This window comes from Notamacropus eugenii, chromosome 6, assembly GCF_028372415.1.
Source record: "Notamacropus eugenii isolate mMacEug1 chromosome 6, mMacEug1.pri_v2, whole genome shotgun sequence".
NCBI lineage: Eukaryota > Metazoa > Chordata > Mammalia > Diprotodontia > Macropodidae > Notamacropus > Notamacropus eugenii.
In genome coordinates this window covers 162,797,509-162,810,460 of record NC_092877.1, presented here as the reverse complement: position 1 = coordinate 162,810,460, position 12,952 = coordinate 162,797,509, and the positions used below count along the sequence as shown (strand labels likewise).

Genomic DNA, 12,952 nt, shown 5'->3' with positions numbered 1-12,952 from the left:
TGGAAAGTGCAAATGAGAACTTGAAAGGTTTTAAAGCTAGGGAACTGAGGTGAGCATTCCTTGTATACTTGACTAGGTGCTTTGGGGTGTGCTGTAATACAGCAGATTCAAATAAAAACTTGGGAAACTTAACCTCTTGAGGAGTCCCTATTCCATGGTCAATATGTGTTTGAGAGTTGGAGGTTGTTTGTTCTGCTATTGACTGTTGAATGTCAGGCCTTTCCCTTGGCTAGTAGGAAATGTAAATGGGGAGTTCTGATTTAATAATACTGTATTAGGTTGTATTATAGTCACTGCTGCTGCTGGTAATTGAATGGAACTAGGAAGCGTGGGCTCAAAAAAATGTCTCGCTATTTCAGCAGTGTTTAACCTTTTGCATGCTCAATACAGAGCTTATCTCCACTTAGGGGATTTGCTATGGAAAATGTGTTCCTTTTGTAACTTGACAGTGTGTGCTGAGTATGTATAGAGGGAATTTCTATGAGGAAAAACCCTGAACTGACAGTTTCATCTAATAGCAAGAACTAGTATAAGGACAGTATTAAACCAGAGCCCTCTATTTTTTATTGCTATTCATGGCTTTATTTGGGAGCAAAGATGGGTTTGCCTCAGAAACAGAATTCAGATCTACTTATCACCTATCTATAATTTAGTTACCACAGATCAACTATAGAGCATGATTGAAAATAAAACAGGAGTAAAGCAAACAAACAAAAACACCTTAAATTTAAACTCTGACAAGATTGATAATTAAAATTCTGCCTTTGATCTTTGGAGAACATTTATTTTCTATGTATAAAATATATAACTGTAAGCTGTCTATTCAACTCTTGTTCATGCTTCCTTTTCTCAGCATTTCAGAAATATTTGGGGTTAAAGTTAATTTCTGCTGAATTTATAAGGCATTTTTGAAGCCTGTGTTCTAATTGTATTATTGTTTAGACAGAGTTAGATGGCTCTAACCTTAGAGTCACTTTTTAAAAATTCTTCTGACTTTTTTTTCTTTTGTTAACTGTACAGACAACCATCCTTGCTGAAGTTCTTTGAGATTTTTTTCTGAAGTTGGATATTGATGTAGGAACTAAATTTTAAATTTAGGTTTCTATACACAATGTGTGTACATTTCCATAAAGTTTTCAGGAAAGTACTAACATATTTAGCTGGTTATAATTAAAGTATGCAAATTGCTTTGTATTAAAGTTTTGGTTTTACTGTTATTATTATTATAGCTTAATCACAAATAAGAAAAGAGGAGGGAAATGGCTGAGTGGGCCTGGATGTTTATATTTAAAGCAAAAGGGAAAGCTTCTTTACCTTTATATATTCAGAATTTTTTAACCTCATTTTTGAACATGTACATATTTATACTGAAACAGACTCTACTACTTTGTGAAACTTTACTTGTAAAACTCGTTGTCCTCATTTGGAACTTTAAATCACTTTGCAATGGTGATTTTTATATCAAACCTGTGAGAAATGTCCTTGGGGTAATTTTGCATAAATCATCAAATAATATAACTAAGTTTAATTAATTCATTTATTTTATTCAAATGGAGAATCCTTAGTCACATATCTTGTCATCTTTTTACATCAGCAGATATCTTGGTCTTCTAAAGCCATCAAATCTTTATTCAAAGTTCAATATTGTCCCAAAGTTATTGTTGATGAAATATTAAAATCAAAGAATGCTGCTTGAGTTGATGCAATTGAGACTAAAATACATTCATAAATTTCATATTTCTGAATCTAGCTTTTACATTGCTCTCTGAATTTTTCTGTTTTATCAACTACTTCACAAAAGAAGAGGTTGAGGATTGATTCACATACCTAAACACACAGGTGAATGGAGGAAATATTGCATCATTGATACATAATGTAAAATGTCCAATTCTTGGACTCTAAATGACATTCAAATATTGTGGCACAGCATTTCTTCCTTGCTGCATTTGACAGGATGAATGGTTGTCTACCTTAATTAGAAATAAATTTTCTTATATGAAATACATATACTTTGGAGTTAGAAGTTGTTATGTAGAATTCCGAGATTCTTTTTATCACCACAGAATCTTTATCATCTCCTCCTAGATCAAAGGATCCATGAGGGGAGGAGTCATGTGTTGTTTGATCAAGTATCTCCCCAAGCCCTTAAAACATTTCTACAATGTGGTTTCTCAGTAAATGCTTATAAGGTTGCATTTGATGAGTTAATATCTTAAAGGAATTTATTTCATTATTAAGGCAGAACTTATACAGAGAATACTGCTGTTTCAATGAAATGTCTACTTTCCAAAATAATTCTTATCTACTCCAGTTTTTCATCAGTTTTGGTTCTGACTCTAGTGAGACACTGGCAAATTTGAAATGAAATTTTCTTGTCTAAATTATTTTCCTTATTAATATGATCAAGTCATACATACTTTCTGTGAATATTTGAAAGTTCATGAAATATTTTGAGTTTCTCATTGTAAAGACTATATAGAAATTCTAGTGTTCATTTCTTTTCAAGTTGATTTCTTTTTGTTCTATTAATTAGAATGAATTATTAAAATATGTATTGGAGTTGACATCACAGGATCTAGGTTCAAATCTCAGCTCCAACATTTGTCACCTGTGTGATTTTGGTCAAATTGTTTTATCTCTTTAGGCCAACAGTTTCTCCATCACCAAAATTAGAGGTTTACTCTTGATAGTCACTAAGTTCCCTTCCAGTTCCTAACCTATGATCCCTTGATGCAAAAACAATAATCATGACTCATTTGTAGTATTTCACAGGTTTGTCATAAGGAAAGGCCTTTGGAAACCCTGAAATGCTACATGAGTGTTAGTTTTTATCACTTACTATTGTGATTGTTAAATCTGAAATACATTGAAATAGTTTTAACTAAAGTATTTTTATTACTGGATGATCCATCATTAGCATATTGTTCAATTATTTAAATGGGTTCATGAGTTGCAGTATAGTTCCCCTATATTTCTGCCTGTTTCTACCACACTAATAAGATAAATTAGGCATATTTCATGGATTTAACATATGACAAAATTCTAAGAACTTGTATACATTATTAACAGCAAACTCTGACTACTGTTGGTTCTACAGTAGCACCTACATCTCAACTTCTTATTTTTACCAAACAACCTTAATTACCTGTGATTCAACACTTCCAGTGGCCCTTGGGTATTAATCAAGCAGAGTTGTGTTGTGGTATCCCTTGTGGACTCCTCTTATTTTCCAGGCGTCTTTATTATTTCCAGCAAGTGAATTGGTCCCTTTGAGTTTTATATAATCTTAGTCTTTGATATCATTACAATTAATGAGATTATGCCTTTAATACATCAACTCTTATAGTGTTTCATAAAATATATTCACCATAATGTGTTCCATTTCAATCTAAGTCATGGCAAAGTACAATAACTAAACATTAGCACAAACATTGAGAGGTTGTGTTCACAGTGTTTTGTGGAGACCAGTGATGAATATCCATGCAGTGGAGGTGAGAATAATGCATAGTCTAGAACACTGAATAATTCCAACATCAGAGATGGTCTATTACATTATTAAGGAATTGTGTTTTACTGAGGCTAGCAATTATGTTTTACCTTCCTATTATGTTTTACTGAGGCTAGCAATAAAACCAGTTTGAATACAGTTCTATTTTGATAGAGGAGGCAGAAGACAACAATGCTAAATATCAGGGGGTAAACAGATTGGAATTTTTAAAAAAATCATAGATAATCCAGAAAAGGGAAACCTCACTTGTATATAATCAAGAAATCACTCATTTGATCCTGAAAAAAATGTCAAATTCTATTATTCTGGTAATCAAAAAGATGAGAGGGAAGGGTAGGCATGTCTCTGTTCTAATTAACCACATTTTACTATACATAACACTCAGGAAGATGAGAGTTTTGCATTTCTTTTTTTTTTTTTTGTATCCCCATTATATCTTATAGTATAGTATCCTGCACATGCTAGGTACTCAGTGAATTGTTCTTAGATAAATAAGTTCTTCTAAACTGCAATAGAAATCACCAATCATAATATTGTATGTTGAATTTACCTTTTGTCAACATAGTGTGTCATGTGTAATAGCATTTTTAACTCTTTCATCCTGTAACTTCTTGGTTTTTTAAATTTAAAAGCAAGAAGTTAATATTAACTTAATGAAGCTTCTGCTGTTACATTAAATATTTCTCTAATATTGAGTTGCTCAGTCAGTTCATTTGGATGTCAATTCAGAGAATGTTCCTCCATATCATGACTGTTTCAAAATAGAGTTAGTCTATGACTTTCAAATACAATCTAGGTTTAGAAATGATCGCTTTTTTTAGTCCATTGATTTTACTTTCATATCTTCCTTGCAAAAGACAAGTAAGGTAATATTTCCCTACTGGTGCCTTCTCTTTGTTCATTTTATTCCAATGTCATACTGTAGTATGGTAAACACTATTTAAGAGTCCATAATACCAAAATTGCACTTAGAAATTTGAGACATTGCCTCCAGGTTCCCAAAGCTAATTATCTGAATTGAACTGAACATGAGTAGGGCAGATAAAACAAACTTCCATTTCAAAGCTTAAAAATTCCTGGGAAGGAACTATCATGGATCCTTCATGGATCCTTCTTTTTCTGCCTCTCATTGTCTCTCTGTCTCTTTGTGTCTCTCTCTCTTTTTCTCTTTCTGCCTCTTACTTTTCAGAAGGTGAAATAATTTATATATCTATAGATGTCTGCACACAGCAGATGCTTAATATGTTTTGGTCTGATTAAAGTGAATTGAATCTTTCAATTTATAAGCTTAAGATAGGTCTAACTCCATTGAATCTACTAGGAAGAATTTTCATCTATGACAAATCACACCTCTAAGGATGCCCCAAAGGAAGTCTATATTTTAGATCATGGGGAAAATATTTGATTGCCTTCTAGGGACTATTGATATCCACTAACCCTTAGTCTGCCTGACACCTGATTTAGCAGGACACCTCTCTTGCTTTTGAGAGGCTGTCTGCTGCAATCAATCAATAGTGGGTAGCAAGTCTCTCTCTCTCTCTCTCTCTCTCTCTCTCTCTCTCTCTCTCTCTCTCTCTCACACACACACACACACATACATTTATATCTATGTATATATCAGGGGTAGCTAGGTGGCATACTCGATAGAACACTGGGTCTGGAGTCAGGAAGACCTGAGTTCAAATGTAGCCTCAGACTTCCTAGCTGTGTCACCCTGCACAAGTCACTTAATTTAGTTTTCTCATTTGCAAGATGACCTGGGGAAGGAAATGGCAAATTACTCCAGTATCTTTGCCAAGAAAATCTCAAATTAGGTCATGACAGAATAGGACATGACAGAAACAACTGAACACCAACAAAATATGCAAGATATCTTCAATAAAATGCTAACACAATTTTATTCAATGTACTTAAATAGAAAGTTGTTTGGAAGGAAGGGTGCCATCAGTTGAGGGAATCAAAAAAGGATTCATACAGAAGTTGGTGTCTGAGCTGCACTTCAAAGGAATAGAAAGACTATTTGAGACAACGGTAAGGGAGGGAGAGTATTTCTGCTATGTGGAATGCAGAGTTCAAATGCAGAGATGGAGATGTAGTTCTGTGGACCCAGAGTCAGGAGGCAAAGGTTTTATTCCAGCTTCTGACATTAATTCATTTTCTTACAATGTGTCCTAACTTTTCTCAGAATCAGTTACTTCATTTTTCAGATATAAATGACATTTGCACTAAGTTATGGAACTGTTCTGAAGGAAAGAACTTTGTAAACTTTAAAGTGTTATATTAGTGTAGTTTATTATTTTGTTGGGAAATAGCTGGTGGGTTGCTAGTAGTTATTTTTACCTTAGTCACAATAGAGTTCAACGCATTACGTATAACCTTCACAGAGTTTTATTGTCTTATGTATCTAACAAAAAGAGGATAATAAATATTGAACTATGAACTAGAATTCTGTTTTCTTGTATCCAAGCACTTCTGTACAGTATAATTTAGACATCCAATTAAATTTCTTACCAAATTTCACCTCTGGGAATTATACTTGTTTGCAAGTTTTCCCTTGGCACTCTCTTAGCCTAATGTGAATAAGTCCACCAAGTCATTATATCTAAGCAACTAATTATAGAGCAGCAGCATGGCATAATAGAATGAGTGCTGATATTGAAGTTGAGCCTGCCAATGACCAATGTGTCCTGGCATAAGGCAATTTATCTCACTGAACCTCAATTTTCTCACCTGTAAAGTGAGGATAATAAATCTCAAACTACTTATATCACAGATTGTTGTGATGAGAATATTCTGTATGCTTATAAAGTACTACAAGAAATGATTATTTATGCTAAAATAATCATTTAATCTCTTTTTGGAAAAAATGAAAAAAGCTTCTTCTGAGTCTGCATCATGCAATACAGTTCTTATGAAGTTTTTTTCTTTGTACCTAAATTAATCTTTTATTTAAAATATCCATCATTTAGAAAATGTGGTGTAACCAACTGATTTAGAAGGGTTAAATATGAATGGTGGCTAGTAAAGCTAATACTGATTGAAGTGGGTTGAAGTTCACCATTTATTTGCATTTGAATTTGGTGCCCAGCAGAGCTTTTAAAAAGACCTTAAAAAACAATTCATGTATAATAAAGTACTTCAGAAGTCCTAGAATATATTAGGCAAAGCTTGGAAGCACAATTTCATGGCTTTTTTTTTCTATAAAAGCTCTTTAAATAGGAAATATATTTATTAGCATAATATATGCAATATTATCTTCAATTTTATTTTGATGTTAGTAAGACTGTCTATATCTGCTACATTTATCAATTGAATGTTAATAGAGGAATGTTATTATAGAAAATTTCTTCCAGGGAAAGTTGAGTTAATTACTGTGATTGGTTTGTCCATCATAATAAGATTATATATAAATGGGGAATGGAACATTAGTTAGATTTGTGAGCCTCTCTATCTCGTCTTAAAAAAATATATATAAGAAAGTTAAGTAACCAGGGATTTAGAAACTTTGATCATTATAGCATTTAATAATTAAAAATGTCATTGCATCATATTTCTTAGTCCCCACCTACTAGCGAAATAATTTTGATGCAGCTGTGACTACAATCAATTATACTGAAAAACATTTCAAAGTGAGACAAAGCACAACAGATTTCTTTCTATGCCACTGAGAAGTTATACAGTGATTTATTTTTAAAACTAGGACTTAGAGTTTATCATATGGTATCTGAGAGGGACAATAAGTTTAAAGGGACTAGGATTCATTCAAATTTTTATTTTAATTTTCTAGCTGATGCAGTAACAAGATATTATTAGACTTTCAATGAAACATGTCTGCATATTTATATGTGTGTGCATGTGTGCTCTACAATATGAAAAAGAAGGAAAAAAACTTGATCTAAATTTAGTTATTTGACTTCACAATTGGAATATTATATATTTAACAATTACGGATATGAAAACATAACCTTTCATTGATAATTCAAGTCAAGAAGCATTTATTGAGCACCCACTGTATGCTAGGGGCATGTGATATACTGTTTATACAAAAAATCCAGTTCTTATCTAAAGGTGCTTACATTCCTCTGGGAGAAAACAGCAGGTACACAGATTAAATTAAGTTTAAAATATATTTACCACACAAATGCAAAGTCATTTTTGGTGTAGGGAGAACACTAACCCCTAGGAGCATAAGTGCTTTGAGACTTGAAGTAAAAGCCGAGACTGGAGTAAGGTACTTGAAGTTTATACCTTTTTTCAAAAGGAAAAGAGCAGGTAAGACAGAGAGGTGGAGTAATGTAGCCCTGGAAATTAAGAGGACATAATCTCATAAGCAAATCTAGGAAACAGAAGGGAGAATTCAGACAAATATTTGTCAAGTACCTGCTATGTATATGGCAGTGTGCTGAAGACACAGAAAGTTCAATGATAGTTCTTATTCTCCAGAAGCTTACAATCCAACAAGGGGAGAAAACATTCAAACAACTATGTACACATAAGCTATATAAAAGATAGATTCAGAGGAAAATATAAAAGAGAAAAGACACTGGGATTTAAAGGGTTCAAGAAAGGCTTCCTGTGGAAAGCATATTTTAGCTGGGACCCAAACAAAGTAAGAGAAACCATGGTGAAACATTGGAATGTAGATTAACACAAGCAAAACAAAAGGCACATTCTTTTTATACTACAAACCACTGGGACAGAGAGAGGAACAGAAGAGGACTTAAGAAATAGATCACTGATGGAGATATGAAATAGTGATAAACATATGCCAAAATTTCCTTTTTTTAGAAGTATAGCAGATTTTTTTAGTTGCCTTAGAGATAATTTTCCAAAGATACTAGGAACAGATGTTTTTAGTTCTACAATAACAGTTGTTATTCATTCATCAAATACTAAAAAATAACACTTTTTGTGCCCCTATTTGTAAGATATTGTATTATGCATAGTAGTATACAGAGAAAGAAAATATTGTATCTATGCTCGTGGAGTTTACGGTCAGTTACAATGTTCAGATTAGTAAATAAATCCTCCTCCCATAGATCCTTAAATAAATTTAAATTTGGCATTCAGATGCTCTATTAACTCCTGCCTTAGTTATAATTCTTAATGATATTATCAAAATATTTGCCTGTTGCTATCTGTTTTAGCCCAATCTGGCCATCTATCTAGTATTCCACTCTTGATATCTTTGGGAATGCTACCCCTTGGCTTTAGCACATACTTAGACTGCTGTTATAAAACAATTTCTGTTCTAGTCTTTCTTTTGCCATGCCAAATCATGACTTTGTATGTATGTGTTTTGATAATGTCTATCTGTGACCATATGTTTTCCCTTATAGTTGTATGTCCCAATGAAATATTCCAGCTTCACCAATTTGGACAAAGTTTGACAATAAATGTATTGCCTCTTTACCATTAATTAATTATAAATGTGTGCTCTTTAAAAGTTGGGAGATTTTTAAAAAATTCACAATTATTGTATTTTATCAGAAATCTTAAAGGTATAAGGAAAACACTTAAGGTATCTTATATAGAAATCAATAGTTAGATGTACTAGTAGGTATGTGTACAAGGAAAGGAAATGTGACATAAGATAAAGTGTTGGATTTGAAGTTATTAGGGGTCTGGGTTTAAATCCTGCTATACTTAATAATTATGTATTGGTAACAAGATACTAAGCTCTCTGATTCTCATTTGCTTTAGTGTTTGTCCTCCTTTGAAGAGGATCCAAGGAGACCTTGGCTTTTGTAAGCTAAGGTCTTTCCCAGGTCTTAGTTTGTCTGAGGTAACACCCATTTAGTATTTATAACCTAGGAAAGAACTGAGGTAAAAGATAGCCTAGCTTGCCTTCACAAAATAATCAGATTGTTGTTCATACTTCATTCTCTAAGAGGAACAATGACATCGGGAGGGTGGTGTCTTAACTTGCTAGAGAATTGGATCTAAGTGGGTCAGAGCTGTGCAGTAATCTGCCTTACTTTTTCCTTCAGAGTCATCACAGTACAATGGTAAGACATGAGGCAGGATGACTGGCAATGGCCCCAGATGAAATGGAAAACTTTGGTCCTTTCAAGCTAAGGTCTTTCTCCTCATTTGTTTTACTATTAATTGTAGACTTTGCAGCAGGTGACCTCCAAGGTTCTCTCCAACTTTCAATCTCTGACCCTCTAGTCTATGGTACGTTAACTTAAAATCTCTGATCTTTACTTTCTTCATTTGTAAAATGGGCACCATACCTATATTGCACAAATGAGGTCATATTTGTCAAATACTGTGAAAATCTGGAAGCACTATAAAATTTTAACTACTATTATGTCTGCTTTAGGATATAGAGTCACAATTCATTATATTGGCAGCTTATTTACTAAATTAAGGAATTTACATAGATTTTTTTCTCCCTGCTGGTAGTTCTTGGGTCCATTGGGATTATCTAAGTTTATAGTTTTCAGAAACATAGAGTTGAATCCAAAAGTAGAGTTGTTGCCATTTTTTTCTCTAGCTCATTTTATAGATGAGGAACTGAGGCACACATGGTTAAGTGATTTGCCCAGCATACACAGATACTACGGATCTTCCTGACTTAAAGCCAGGCATTCTATCCCTTGTGCTACCCAGCTTCTCAAAGGCAGAGCATGGCTCTTTAATTTCATGTCTGGTGTGCCACCTAATTCATGTTGATTTCTCCTTAAGTGTCACCAAGAAAAAGCAGGGAGAATATGGATGGCCAGAAATGGCACCTAGCACTTTTTAAAGTCTGTATTTCCATGATTTTCTTTGTTTCTATTACTGTTTTTGAAGGTGCTACTGCTCCTCCTGTGTACGTGATTATGGCAAAACTCCAAGGATCAGATTTAGATTTGCATAAGTTTGCACAGGAGGCATTTTTTGATTCTGAGATATTAATTAGTGATTACATTTTTTAAATATCAATCTAGAGTGGAAGAATGGTATGGTGGAAATAGTACTGATTTGGAGTTTGAGATCATGTGTTCACATCAGGCACTTATTAATTCTGGCTGTATGACTGACTACCTGTATCATTTTAGTCAATTCATTTAACCTTTCTGGACCTCAGTTTCCCCATCTATAAAATGAGAGAATTTGACTAAATGGCCTCTGAGTTCCCTTCTATAGAGTTTAGCATCTGATTCTAGTGTCTAGAAAAGTCTGATTCACAGACTAAAATCAGAAACTATCAGGAATGATTAATTAGACTCCCATTTAATTCCAATCAGTATTAATAATTTTAATGTTAATGCATGGGGTAGTAATTACTGGTAATTAATGGTATTATACTTGCATATCAATTATTTACATATAATCATTTGCTTTTTATGATGCTCATTTGTTTAACTATGGGAAATTAACTAGAGAATCTCTTCCCTTTCTTTCTGCTGAGTAGGTTATCAACCCCAAGGTGGAAAAGATTGCCTAATGATGTGGAAAGTCCCCTACGTGTTTTTGATTGTCCCTCTATCCTTATCATTCTGTTATGGAAACAGACCGATGGGCACTTGACCAACAGTACTTGACCAATGTGTAACCTTGTCTTTGCATTGCTGGAACTAGCTACAAGTCTATTGCCCAACACAGACCAATGAATGGCCATTAACTGTGCCCATATTTAGATATACTCTACTGGTCATTGACTATAAAAATGAACTGAAGATTCTTCTGGAAGTTCAAGATATAGATCTAACAACCAATGAGACTGTATTTTATTTTGCCTTTTCCATACCATCTAGGTATCAAGCATTATAAAACTGAGACCTGAAGACAAGGGACATTTCTGATCATAGGAAGAGGTGAGGCCCCATTTTTAAAAGGGGTCTGGTCCCCTTTAAGAGAGCTCTGCCTCAATTCATTTTATTGCAATTTGAACAATTTTAGTTCCCACAAAACAAAACTTAATTTAAAACGTCTCAAATGTAGTTACAAAATGTCAACACTTTCTTATTATTTTGAACCTCTTCTTTCTTCCCTCCAAATATAGACAAATTTCTGAGCTCAATCTTCAGCCTACTGTTTTGTTCCTATATTCTCATTCTCCCTCATATTTCTCACTTCTTTTTAATTCAGGTATTAATCCTGCTATTATTTCCAAATCTATAGTTCATGAACTCCTGGCTTCATAGAATTTCCTTCTGCTAACTGCTATCATCAAAACTCTATATGTTCTTTTCTGGATTGATTATTTTTCCCCCAAGCTAGTGCCTTTATTGGTGATCAGAACTATAAAACGTTAGAATTATGGAGTTAAAACTCATCTTAGAGGCCATCTAGTCCAATTTTCTTTCTCTCATATGCCACCTTTTCCCTGTTTACACAACCTCAAAACTTGTTATTTAAATTTGACTTATCTCATTCCTTCATACCTTATATCCAGTGAGCCACCAAATCCTATCAATTTTCTCTTTGGAGAATTTGTCCCTAATTTCCACTTCCTCTACCCTACTCCAAGTCTCTCACACTTCATACCTATATTACTGCAAGAGCTTCTTTCCTATCTGATCTTTTTGATTTACCATTGAATCTTCTTAATTTAATAGGGTATGCATAGTGAAATAAGAAAAATGTTTCATATATATTTTTCCATCATAACAGATCCTCAAAAAAATCCATTAGTGATGCTCTCCTCTCCATTAGTACACCTTATTTCTTAATTGATTTTGGTCTATATTCTCAATCTACTCATGTCTACCTATAAAATAATAATCATATCAACATAGACTTACAACTGGTAGTATCCTAAGAAATCATCTTGTCACAAAGAAGAAAAGAGAAGCAGACAAAGGGGGGAAGTACAAATGAAGCAGCAACATTGCACAGAATAGACCAGGAAGTTTGAGGGTAGAAGCTGTGACTCACTAAGCTAAACTGAAAACTCATCTATTTGAGCTGAAAGACCCAGTGTATAGAGTTTGAGTTACCAATATAGGTGAGATAGAAATGACAGTCAGAGTTGCAATTTTTTTGAAGGCAAAAAAAAATTATACTCATACTATCTCCTCACCCCCACTCTCATACACTGAATTACACAACACCCTATATGAGGTAAATACTGCAGATGCTATTATATCAATTTTATAGATGAGAAACTGAGGCTTATGCTTATCTAGCATGTAAGCTTCTTGGGTGAGATTTGAATTCACATCTCTGCTACATCTGAGTCCAGTATTCTATTCCTTCAATAACATTTTCACTACTCTCTAAATATATAAGATGTGTTAACATAATCAGAATTTTTCTCTATATTATTTATCTTGTGTTTTCCAAGAATTTCTTTACTTTCTTGCTGTTGGAAGATCCTTTAAAATGTTTTTATAAAAATTATCTCCTTTCTTTAAAAAGTTCACATGCTAATGCAATATTAAAATTCATGTCTTTAATAAGGTACAGTTTTCACAAAAAGGAAAAAATAGTTTGCGTGCAACATTTATTTGG

The 12,952-nt window shown here is 33.5% G+C and overlaps 1 protein-coding gene across 1 annotated transcript in view; it reads left to right on the top strand.

Annotated features, from left to right (window-relative positions):
- The window catches only part of FSTL5 (follistatin like 5), a 1,060,999-nt gene that overhangs the window by 1,069 nt on the left and 1,046,978 nt on the right, over positions 1-12,952 (top strand). The gene's annotated exons all lie outside the window — the stretch shown is intronic.